Below are 12,423 nucleotides of genomic sequence, written 5' to 3' on the forward strand. Positions count from 1 at the left end.
ACAAATGATCAAAAAGCACATGAAAAAATGCTCAATATCACTAATTATCAGAGAAATGCAAATCAAAACTACAATGAGGTATCACCTCACACCAGTCAGAATGGCCGTGATTCAAAAATCCACAAATGACAAATGCTGGAGAGGATGTGGAGAAAGGGGAACCCTCCTACACTGCTGGTGGGAATGCAGTTTGGTGCAGCCACTATGGAAAACAGTGTGGAGATTCCTCAAAAGACTAGGAATAGACTTACCGTATGACCCAGGAATCCCACTCCTGGGCTTGTATCCAGAAGGAAATCTACTTCAGGATGACACCTGCACCCCAATGTTCATAGCAGCACTATTTACAATAGCCAAAACATGGAAACAGCCTAAATGTCCATCAACAGGTGACTGGATAAAGAAGACGTGGTATATTTATACAATGGAATACTACTCAGCCATAAAAACCGACAACATAATGCCATTTGCAGCAACATGGATGCTCCTGGAGAATGTCATTCTAAGTGAAGTAAGCCAGAAAGAGAAAGAAAAATACCATATGAGATCGCTCATATATGGAATCTAAAAAACAAAAACAAAAACAAACAAACAAACAAAAACAAAGCGTAAATAAAGGACAGAAATAGACTCACAGACAGAGAATACAGACTTGTGGTTACCAGGGGGGTGGAGGGTGGGAAGGGATAGACTGGGATTTCAAAATTGTAGAATAGACTACACTGTATAGCACAGGGAAATATACACAAAATGTTATGATAACTCACAGAGAAAAAAATGTGACAATGAGTGTGTATATGTCCATGAATAACTGAAAAATTGTGCTGAACACTGGAATTTGACACAACATTGTAAAATGATTATAAATCAATAAAAAATGTTAAAAAAAATGACGCTCGCTGGGGATCATATTACACTGTAAACTTTAAAAACTAATTATTTTAATGAAATTGTAAAGCTAACATTGTGATAATCAAACTTACCTGAATCAGTTTTCAATTCTCACTCAAATTAAGTTGATATACTATTAATAATCTGACTAATCTACCAACAAAAGTCAACTGAATTCAAGTTGAAAGATCAGATCTCTGAGTAGGACCAAATGGTGAGACCTGGAACCGGTTCTGGTTGGTGTTAATGAACTCTGCTGTGATCGGACACCTGCTGGGTAACCTTATCTTCTGAGCACTCTGCACATGGAAACTTAAAGGGTCTGCATCCGGTTCTTTCAGAGGTACCTTGCCTTTCCTGCTGTCTGACCATATCAACCGAAACATCTCTTGTAACCTCTCTTAACTGGCTTCAGGCCTGCTGACTTTATTCCCAAGAATCAGGATAGACACATTAGAGATGGTTTCCTCCATCATTAGTGAATCAAGTTCTCCTGATTCTAACAACCTTTCTGATCGGCACAAGCCACCAGAAGTATGATGCCACTGACAGCAGGAAGGTGGTTTTTCCGTGCTCTTCAAGCTTGAATACGTTCACCCAGATCAAAAGTTGCAAAGGTCCTGCCAGCAATGGTTAGTTCTTCTGAAGTGGGATGAGACGTCGGGGCATGTGGTGCAAATCTGTCATCTTTCAGCCCATACAGCAGTGGTGTTTTCCCCACATTATCCAATCCAAGAAAGACCAATTTGCCAGTTTTCCTACATCATTCTGAAAACTGTAGGGCTGTGTTGAAACCATCGTAAATCCAATCAAATATGAGTACACATCTTGGAGTCTACAAGTGGACAGGACATTGATCCTTGCTTGGCATCGGCCCTGCACCCTCTGAGACGTAACTACAAAGTGTGAGAGCTGTTGATAAGCTTTTGCTTCAGAGTCAAATCAATTCTTCTTGGACAAGATGGACAAATTTTATCAGTGTGGATGGAAATATTGAAAGAAAATTAATTAATTAATTTTCATATTCAATTTAGCTATCTGAAAATTTTTAAGCTGTTTGGAACAACCTGGGTATGTGACTCAACTTTCTCAACTGTGAATTTTAAAAAATCTAATACAGTTCAAGTATTTTGATGTAAATTTAGCATCTGAGTTGACATGTGCTGTAAGTATAAAACACCCATGGTATTGAAAATGTATTCCAAAAACAGCAAAATATTTTTATATTCATTACATGTTGAAATGTTAATATTCTGGGTATATTGAGTTAAATAAAATGTATGACAATTTCACTGTTTTTTACTTTTCAAAAAAATGTGGCTACTAGGAAATGTTAAATTACATACATGGCTTACATTACATTTCTATCAAGCAGCGTGAGTCTAAGGCTCTTGTTATGAACAATGTAGGAGTATCAAGAACTCACCTTTTCTTTTCTTTTTTTTTTAACTGGAAAAAAAAAACTCGCATTTATTCAAGTTTATCCAGGTAATTAACATGGGAAAAAAATGAAAGGAACTCAACTTTTATACATATATGGGAATGCACAGCTATTTCAAAGGACCAGAGGCAGAGTAGACAACTCTACACCTTTCCAGATCTGTTGGATTGTCAGCTCAAAAGTAGGACGCAGTGTTGTGCTGGTACGAATACTCTCACTATGGCCCATTTCAGGCTCCCAACTGGACGTTACTGGGAGTTTGGAAGAAATACTGCTCATTGGCTCTGGCCAGTAGGTAGCAACCAGCTTCAGTACACCACTAGCTGGGACGGTCATTATTCTTCATTGTTTCTGCGGAGTCTTGCACAAAGATCAACAAAGAGTACGCCCATTTTGAGCATCTGTTGAATGAACGATCGCTTCCGCTAGCTGCGTATCTCCTGCTGTTTCGGTTTCCCCCGATCCTTTAACCTTTCCTGACACGTGCATTTCTAAAGAGGAGGGTAGATGTATGCCTGCAGCGAGCATCCTCGTCCTTGGCCACTGCAATGAGTGTGTAGTGTTCTCCGGATCAGCCCTTAGTTCTGAGCCATTCACGACCCCAGCTGCTGGGAGTGTTAGCTGCCGATGGTGCTCAGCTGAGACTCCGAGGAACTGCAGGGATCTGAAAAGGAGCTGCCTACACCATGGTTTCCCAGGCAGCTCTCTGCATCTCCTGACTGATGAATGTGGGAGTACAGGTCTGGCCTCTGCAGCTGCAGGCATTTTTGAAGTGTCATCCCAGTTTCAGAGTTTCCTGTGAGACCTGTCTTGACCTCTGTGGCAACTTCACTATGATTCAATCCAGCCTCTGCTCAGCATTGCTTCTTTCATTCCTTTCCGGGCGTGATCTCCACAAGCGCTGCTGCCCTGAAGCCCACCTGCCCGCCATCTCCATCTGAGGGTCTGTTTGCCAGCGAGCGCAATCTGCAACAGGCACAGCAAAGGCAGCTTCGCTCCTTTCTCTCAAGGTCCGTGGTGTTTTTTACTTCCTCGACCAGTTCTTCCATGTTGGTTACAGAGGGGACCAGTGCTTACCACTTCCTCTGTCTTAGATGAAATTTATTAGCAAGGTGAGTCAAGAAGTTATATTTGAGAATATTCCTAAGAATTTTCACTGTGGATGCATTAAAAGCATGAGTTTCCTATCTGAATAGTTAGAATTCTCATAACTAAGATGTCTTAATACTTTTGGTTTACTACTTGGAATGTTGTGACTTTTTACTATGTTGTAGTAAATATTACTTACTATGATGTTTGACTCAGCCACGTTCAGCATTTTTTCACACTTCAGAACAGGAATAATTGCCCAAAGTTGAAGCACGCCTAAATCGTATCAGATGAGGGCTATTTTCAAAACTCCTTTACTGATAAAAACTGACACCCCAATTATTCCCAGTTTCTGAGTCAATATATTGTGCTTTTAATTTGTAGAAACTAATGTTTCCATTTTAAGAGAAAATGTTTCTCAATCTACCCAAAAAGCAAATGTATATACTTTTTCCTTTCCAAATTCCTGTTAAGTATAAAAACAGGATAGCATAAAGTCAGGCAGTTCTATTCAATTATTGCAGAAAATTCTGCAGACCATTTTGGAGAGGTCCAGTGCATGAGTCAGAATTCTTATTTTTACTTTAACAATGCATTTTGCCACAGATTAGATTAAATGGTATTTTCCTAATTTGATCTGCAGACTAAAAGGAAATTTTATGAAGTGAAATAAGAATTTGCTTTATTTTCTGATTTCTGATCTTTATTAATCATAAATGAATATTACCTTCTAAACACTTAAAAGTCATTTTGTCAACATATTTGCCAAACATCCAGAGGAATGGTCTCTTATTTATTATAAGGTTTCCCATAGTACCAGCTAAGAGGATACAACTGAGCAGAATATGTCAGAATGTCCTCCATAAACTCACTTGATTAGCAAAATAGCTCCAAATCTGACATGTACTCTCATTTTCATAATGTACTTCTAGAGAAATCAAAGTTTTTATTGCTGATTGTAAATGACTTTTCAAATACGTCAAAGAGACAATCTGCTATTGAAGAGTTACTGGTGATTCCCATTTGGTTGTGACTTAATAAGGCAGCCGCCACCTTAAATGACTGGCTCTGAGGCTGGTGTCTTTCAGCCTTACTGGAATAGTCTTAGCCACTGCCTGTCTATATTGGAGCCTCCTGTCCCTTTCTTATCTCTGTCTGGATCTTGAATTCGACAAATATAAGATGTGTCCTCCACGTCTAACAGTATTTTCATTTTTCCATTTCTTCGTCTCTCTGTGTGCTGCAATCTAGTAGTTTCTACAGGTCGCTTATCCAGTTCACTAATTATTTCTTCATTATCAGTTTGATTGTTTCATTAAGGTTTTACTATCAATAATTACGTTTTAGCTTCCAGCAGTTCTGTGTTGCTCTTTGACAAATCTGGCTGTTCGTTTTTTATAATCTCTTGCCCCATACCCATGTTTTCAATTCCCTCTTTTATTTCTTTAAACATATTGGATGTACTTTTATATTTGATGACTCTAATGTCTTGTGACTTCTATGTCTAAGTCCATAGTCACTGGGGATCTAGCGAGGCCCAATTTGAGGATGCATTCCTCCAGAGAGAATTTGAGTTTTCTTCTAGTATACAGTTTATTATTTTTTTAGTAGCTGTACAGTGTTCCATGGTCTAGATATATAATTTATTCAACTATATATACAAAAATCAAGTCAAAATGGATTAAAGACCTACTTATAAGCCCAGATACCATAACTCTTAGAGTAAAACATAGGCAGAACACTCTTTGACACATATCAGAGCAATTTTTTTTAATCTGTCTCCTAGAGTAATGGAAATAAAAACAAAAATAAACAAATAAGACATCACTAAACTTAAAAGCTTTTGCACAGCAAAGGAAACCATAAACAAAACAAAAAGATAACCTATGGAAAGGGAGAAAATATTTGCAAAGAATGCTACTAACAAGGAATTAATTTCAAAAATATATAAACAGGTCCTACAGCTCAATATAAACAAACAAACAAACCAAATCAAAATAGGCAGAAGACCTAAATAGACATTTCTCCAAAGAAGACGAATGGCCAACAGACACATGACAAGATGCTCAACATCGCTAATTATCAGAGAAATGCAAATCAAAACTACAATGAGGTATCACCTCACACCAGTCAGAATGGCCATCATTTAGAAGTCTACAAGTAATAAATGTTGGAGAGGGTGTGGAGAAATGGGAACCCTCTACACTCTTGGTCAAAATGTAACTTAGTGCAGTCACTGTGGAGAACAGTATGAAGATTGCCATATGATCCAGCAATTCCACTCCTGGGCATATATCCAGAGGGAACTTTAATTCAAAAAGACACATGTACCCCAATGTTCATAGCAGCATTGTTTACAATAACGAAGACATAAAAGCAACCTTAATGTCCATCAACAGCTGATTGGACTGATCATTGCCACATAAAGAAGATGTGACATATACATATAATGGAATACTACTCAGCCATAAAAAAGAATGAAATAATGCCACTTCCAGCAACATGGATGGACCTAGGGATTATGATACTGAGTGAGGTAAGTCAGACAGAGAAAGACAAACATCATATGATATCACTTGTATGTGGAATCTAAAAAAGATACAAATGAACTTATTTACAAAACAGAATTAGACTCACAGACATAGAAAACGAATTTATTGTTACCAAAAGGGAAAGAGGGGGGAGGGATAAATTAGGAGTTTGGGATTAACAGATAAATGATACTATATATAAAACAGATAAACAACAAGTTCCTACTGTATAGCACAGGGAGCTATAATCAATAACTATAATGGAAAAGAATCTGAAATATTATATATACATATATATATAAAAAATTGAATCACTTTGCTGTACACCTGAAACTAACACAACATTGTAAATTAACTGTACTTCAATTTTTAAAGATGGCTTTAAAAAGCTAAACTTACTGACTCTGTGTGTCAGAAACTTTTTGTCGTACCTCGTAAGTATCAAATCGTCTAATCTTCACGACACCCTTAAAAGGTGTGAACCATTATTATTCCAGTTTTGCAGCTGAGGTTCAGACTGGTGCACAGGGGGTGACCTGCTCTAGGCATTATGGTGTTAGGCTTTCTGGAAGCATGGGCTAGCACAGGGATTCAGGAAAACAAAATCTCCTGCGACTGTACCCACTACTCTTCAGGAAAGTCTGTAGGAACTTTGGCAACAGGGTATGGCGGTGGGGGGGGGTCGAGCTGAACAAGGAAGGGCCTGGCCTGGCCCACAGTTGGAACAGCAGGGGGGGCATGGTGGCGGCTGTGGCAGTGGTCTCAGACTCAGGCCAGTGCTCTAGAGAAGGTCACAGGTACAAGCTGTTAGCAGCTCCGAACCACCCGGAGGTAAAGAGGATCTGGGCTGAGCACCAGCAGTGTCTGCTGCAGTCGCGCTGCTGGGAAGGGGAAAGCGGGGCCCAAAGCCAGATCCTCTGGCTCCAGAGTTGCACCACGGCCACTGCAGGGCCTCCTGGGAACTCTGCTTCTGCTGCCTTCAAACACCTAAAGCAGTGTGCATCCGGAAGCTCCTGCCTGGTCAAGCCAAGCACTGCGTCCAATTTTCCAGAGAGATTAGAGCCTTTTCTTTGGAGAACATTTTACCCCCATTTAATTCAGAAGTTGCAAGACCAATTCAACAAGAACTCTCTCGTTTCCACTGCTGCCAATTTAGAAAGGCCTATTAAATGCATATTTTGCATTTGCCCAGGACTAGGGTACACAAACCTCCTTAAATGCCAGATGTGCCTTTCCTAACTTGCCCCAGCGCCCTTGAGAGAGGGGCTATGATCCTACACCCTTTCTTCACACAACAGAGAGTCCGCTTGGCCCTAAGAGTTTCCCTGTGGTCCTCTTCCTATGCTTTGTCACTGGGGAAAATGGTAGACTGAAGAAGGTAGGCATCTGGAATTGACCACTTCAGCTTTTGAAGCTTGTGGGCTTTAGGGATGTACTCCACACAGGCATGGAGTCGGCAGTGGAGGGCTGGAAAGCTTTGAGAATAGGGCAACTAGTCTTCCTGTATACATACAGCTCTTTGCATGTTACCTCCCTCCTGCAGCCTCCTCTAGTCTTAGCCTGGTTTTTGTTTGTTTTTGCTCCGAACAAGTTTCCACACGTCTGAGAGTGCTGTTCCCTAGCTACCATAGGGGACTGTCAGTCCCAACATTTTCAGAGAAATCATGTATTCAGCTGGTTTGGCTCCTGTAATAATTATGCAGATCTTAGGGCAGTCACCTAGTGTTTTTCAGCTTTCAGTGATATTGGCCCCAAATGTGGGAGCTGCTAACTGCTTTTATCTGTGACTTACCCCAGAGCATTACCCTTGGCTGATGTGGGCCTGGGGCCACGGCCATAGCTGCCATGGCTCTAAAATTCTGCTGGGAAGTAATACTTACCTCATGGGATCAAATGTAGTAAGTAATTTTATCACGTGTTTCTCTTCATTCAACTGCACAGTAATAACATTTAAAATAAATTGTTGACTTTCAATTAGTTCTTACCTTCTTTGCAAATTTATATATTTTGTTCTAGTGATATCTTATGTTCTCTTGGTATCTTGACTATCTTATCTCTATTTTTTCCCCTTACTGCTCTTCTTTTCCAAAAAATACTATGAAGTTAAATCCAGGAATATATAATGAGGATATTATATCATAATCAAGTGGAGTTTATCTTAGAAATGCAAGATTGATTTAATGCTTATAAATTTATGTGACTCTCCATATTAATAGAATAAAGAAGAACTACATGGTCATCTCTATAGATACAGCTCCCATTTATGACTAAAAAAACTCTTAGTAAACTAAGACTAGAAAGAAACGTCCTCAATCTGATAAAGAATATCTGTGAGGAATCTATGGTTGACATCACTTTTTCGCTCAGGTCAGGAATAAGGCAAGGAAGTTGACTCTAATCAAGCCTGTTCACCGTTGTGCCAGAGGTCCCGATTTGAATAATAAAGCAAGGAAAAACTAAAAGGGATTAAAAATAGGAAAGGAAGAAATATCATAGTTTTTACCTACCAATGACATGATAGTTTGCCAAAAAAAAAAAAAAAAAAAGAATCTAAAAAATGCCTAGAATGAGTGAATTTAGCAGGGTAGATCCTGATACAAAAATCAGTTTCATTTCTACATACTGACAACAAACAACATGGAATTTAAAAATACTATTAACAGTTGAAAATCTAAATTAAAAAAACAGTATTTAAAATAGCTTCAAGACATAAAATACTTAGGAATAAACTTGACGAAAGATGAGAAGGAGCTTTGTACTAAAAACTGAACAAAAAGAAGACGAGGTGGCGGGATATACCGTGCTCACGGATTAAAAGACTCAATAACATGGAAACGTCAGTACGTCTCATGTTGACCTGTAGGTTAAATGTAACGCTAATCAAATTGCCAGGAATTTAAAAACTTAAAAAAAAAAAGATATTCACATGATAATTCTCAAAGTTATATGAAAACAGCCAAGACAATTTTGAAGGAGAACAAATTAGAGGACTTATGCTATCTGATATCAGCGCTTATATAAAGCTCCAGGGATCAATATGTATATTACTGACGTAAGGATAGACAGATTAATAGAACAGAATAGAGTCCAGAAAGAAACCTCCACATGTAAGTTCAATTGATTTTTGACAAAGACACTAAAGCAATTCAACGAGGGAGAGGATCTTTTCAATAAATTGTGTTGGAACACACTGAGAGGAAAAAAAAAAAAAAAAAGACCACCAACTCAAACCATATGTTAAAGTTAATTTGAGATAAATTATACTCCTAAGTATAAAAGCTAATATCACAAAGCTTCTAAAAGGAAACACAGAAGAAAATCTTTATGATCTTGGGGTAGGTAAAGATTTCTTAAATGGGATGTAAAATGCACTATACATAAATTGAGACTTCATCAGAATTAAAATAGTCTATCCTCATTAAAAGAAACTGTTAATAAAGGCAACAGGCAAGTCACCAGCTTGGAGCAAATATGCACGATGCACATATCAAAGGACTCATATCCAGAATATATAAAGAACTCCTTTAAATCAATAATAAAAAGTCAGTTGATTCAATTTAAAGGTAGACAGGGGATTTGAGCAGACACTTTACAAAAGATGATGTCTAAAGTCATCAAAAAGCATATGAAAATAGATTCAACATCAGTAATTATCAGGGAATTAAAAATTAAAAGTGTAATGAGATACCACTACATACTCAAAAGAAGAGGTCAAATTTAAAAGGTTGATAGTAGTAAGTCTTAGGAAGGATGTTCAGCAACTAGAATTCTAATATTTTGCCAGTGAGCGTGTTAAATGGTGCAAGCACTTTGTAAAAGTTTTTGGTAGTTTCTAAAAATAATAATAATAAATATACACCTCCAATGGCAAGCCCATGTTCAGATATTTATGCAACAGAAATGAATCCATAGATTCACAGAAAGACTTGAACTGAAATATTCATAGGTTCAGTCTTCATAAGGGATCAAACCAGGAAATAACGCAAATGTTTATCATCAGGAGAATGAATAAACAAACTATGGTGTATTCAGCCAGTGGAATACTACTTGGCAATAAAAAGAACAAACTACTGATGTATGCTACAATGTGGATGAAATTAAATATATGTTCAATGAAAGAAGCTTTATGAGTAAAATTGCATTTATATGAAGTTCAGAACAACCAGATTTATGGTGATAGAAATGAGAACAGTGGTTGAGGCAGGAGGATGAGGGATCTAGGTGGGTATTGACTGGAAAAAAGGCATGAAGGAATTTTCTGGAGTGTTGGAAAATGTTCTTGATCTTGACCTGGTTGCTGGCCATCCAAGTATAATTTTAACATTTGTTAAAATTCGTAAACTACACTCAAGGTGGGTCTATTTTGGACTACGTAAATTATATGCCATTAAAGTACTGCCAGGACAAAGAAATCAAAAGTAAGGGCAAATTTCATCACACTGAGAACAGGTCTGTCTACATTAAAAGCTATTTCCTTGTTTATTTCCTTACTGGCACGTGTTCAAGGCTGATCTAATTGTATTTTATTTGAAAGATATGAAGTTGTCAACAGTCTTAGAAATCCCCAGAATTTACAATGACTCTCCATATTTACTTTGGGAATAGAATGGCATGTTCCCTTTGTTAGGTTTCACTTTTACTTTCAATTCTAGATTCCTGGGGATACTCTTTACTTATTTCTTTAATGAAAACTGTAAAAACTTACAGTGAAATAGCATTAAGCTGGAACTGAACTTCTTACAGCATGATTATTAGGTGAAATTCCTTCCAGAGAAAGAATATTTTTTATAATGATTACCCTCAAGGGAAAAAGTACTATAAAGTTGATTTTTTAGTACCAGGATATTGAGAACACACCACTGTTAAGAGTTACTTAAGTTCCAATCCAGGGATGGGGTAGAAAACAGTTTTACACACTTCTCACACTTGCTTGCACATTGAAAGCAGCAGAAAACTGGCAAACTTGAGAGATTAGTGCCATCTGTGTCTGCCTTGTCACTTTCCTCAAAAATTTCCTTGCTTAGCCCTATCTCTAAAGAGTATTTGGGGAGAAAATATATTTAAGGAAAGTTGGATGCTGGAAGGAAAAAGGGAGATTTTGCATAAAATATTTGGGATAGTCAAAGAGTTAGAGGAAAAATGTAAGGTATGTTACACTATTAAAATTTTGAGTGCAGGTTTGGCATAGAGAACGCCCAAGCAGACAGACTGATTCCATTTTTGTCAGTCATATTTTGAGCACCTTCTGTTTGTAGATACTAGTGCTAGAATAAGGTAGTGAACAAAATGTATACTGTCCTTGATCATATGCAACTTAGAATTGTTACAGGAAAACAATTACTTTTAAAAAATCAGTAAGTAGGGGAAGGTGTATAGTTCAAGTGGTAGAGAGCATGCTTTGTATACACAAAGTCCTGGGTTCAATTCCCAGTACCGCCTCCAAAATTAAATAAACCTAATCACCTCCCCTATCACCAAAATTTAAAAAAAAATCAATAATTAAAATTGTGCAAAATTTTGCAAAGGAGACATATTGATCCACTCCAGGCCCTGACAGGTCTGATTCCAGCCTCTTACCACTAGTTTGAAGAATGTGGGAATCCTAGTCAGGTCAGGATTTCTTAGGCCATGCTCTTTATTTTGGATTAAATGTTCCCTTGGACAAGTTTGCCAAGTCTTTACAAAGATTTAGCCATGGGTAAGTGGGAACTCTAATAGCTTTAAGGGAATTAACAAGCTAATACTCAATTTCCACATGTAGTTTTTCCTAAAATGGATCTGCCTGAAAACAAGAGCGGTCACGGTTGTTCTGTCTTCTCACCAACCTTTGCACAATGATTCTCTCTTCTTAAAAAAGGCAGGCCCACCTCTCACCCATTTTGGGTTTTAAAATTGTATAGTATTGCCCCTGGGTATAAAATCTTCCTGGAGGATTAGAAATAACTGGTATTAGTGTTGAGAACATAAATAACTATAATATCTGAGTCTAGAGTTATCAGATAAAATATAGGTCACCCAGTTAAATTTGAATTCCAGCTAACCAATGATTAATGTATTCAATGAATAATGTATTGCATGGAACACATTTATACTAAAAAAGTATTTGTTGTTTATGTCCAATTTAAATTTAACTAGGGGTCTTGTATTTTAATTGCTAACTCCGGCAACCCTATCTGGGCAAAAGTCCTGTGGTTTTCCAAGTCACTGATTTCTACAAAATTGAATTGTCTACTCATCACCAACTATATTTTAGGATTAAAGGATCACTAATTTGAGGGCTATAAAACAGTTGTGAAAAATTGATACAATAATATTTCTTCTGGGCCTGTCTACTTATTTATGTGGAAAAGATTTTTCAACACTTATAATCTTTAGAAATGAAAAAAAAAAGGGGGGAACAGAATCTATGCTGAACCTATAATATTCTAGAAATAGGTAATATTCATGAGCATACACTTGAACAAATTGTTC

General features: G+C 37.5%; 1 pseudogene; it reads right to left on the reverse strand.

The window, feature by feature from the left end:
• Nucleotides 1-1,057: 1,057 nt before the first annotated feature.
• Nucleotides 1,058-3,381, reverse strand: LOC105083581 (small COPII coat GTPase SAR1B pseudogene; annotated as a pseudogene).
• Nucleotides 3,382-12,423: the final 9,042 nt, after the last annotated feature.

This window comes from Camelus bactrianus, chromosome 10 (assembly GCF_048773025.1).
Source record: "Camelus bactrianus isolate YW-2024 breed Bactrian camel chromosome 10, ASM4877302v1, whole genome shotgun sequence".
NCBI classification, from domain to species: domain Eukaryota; kingdom Metazoa; phylum Chordata; class Mammalia; order Artiodactyla; family Camelidae; genus Camelus; species Camelus bactrianus.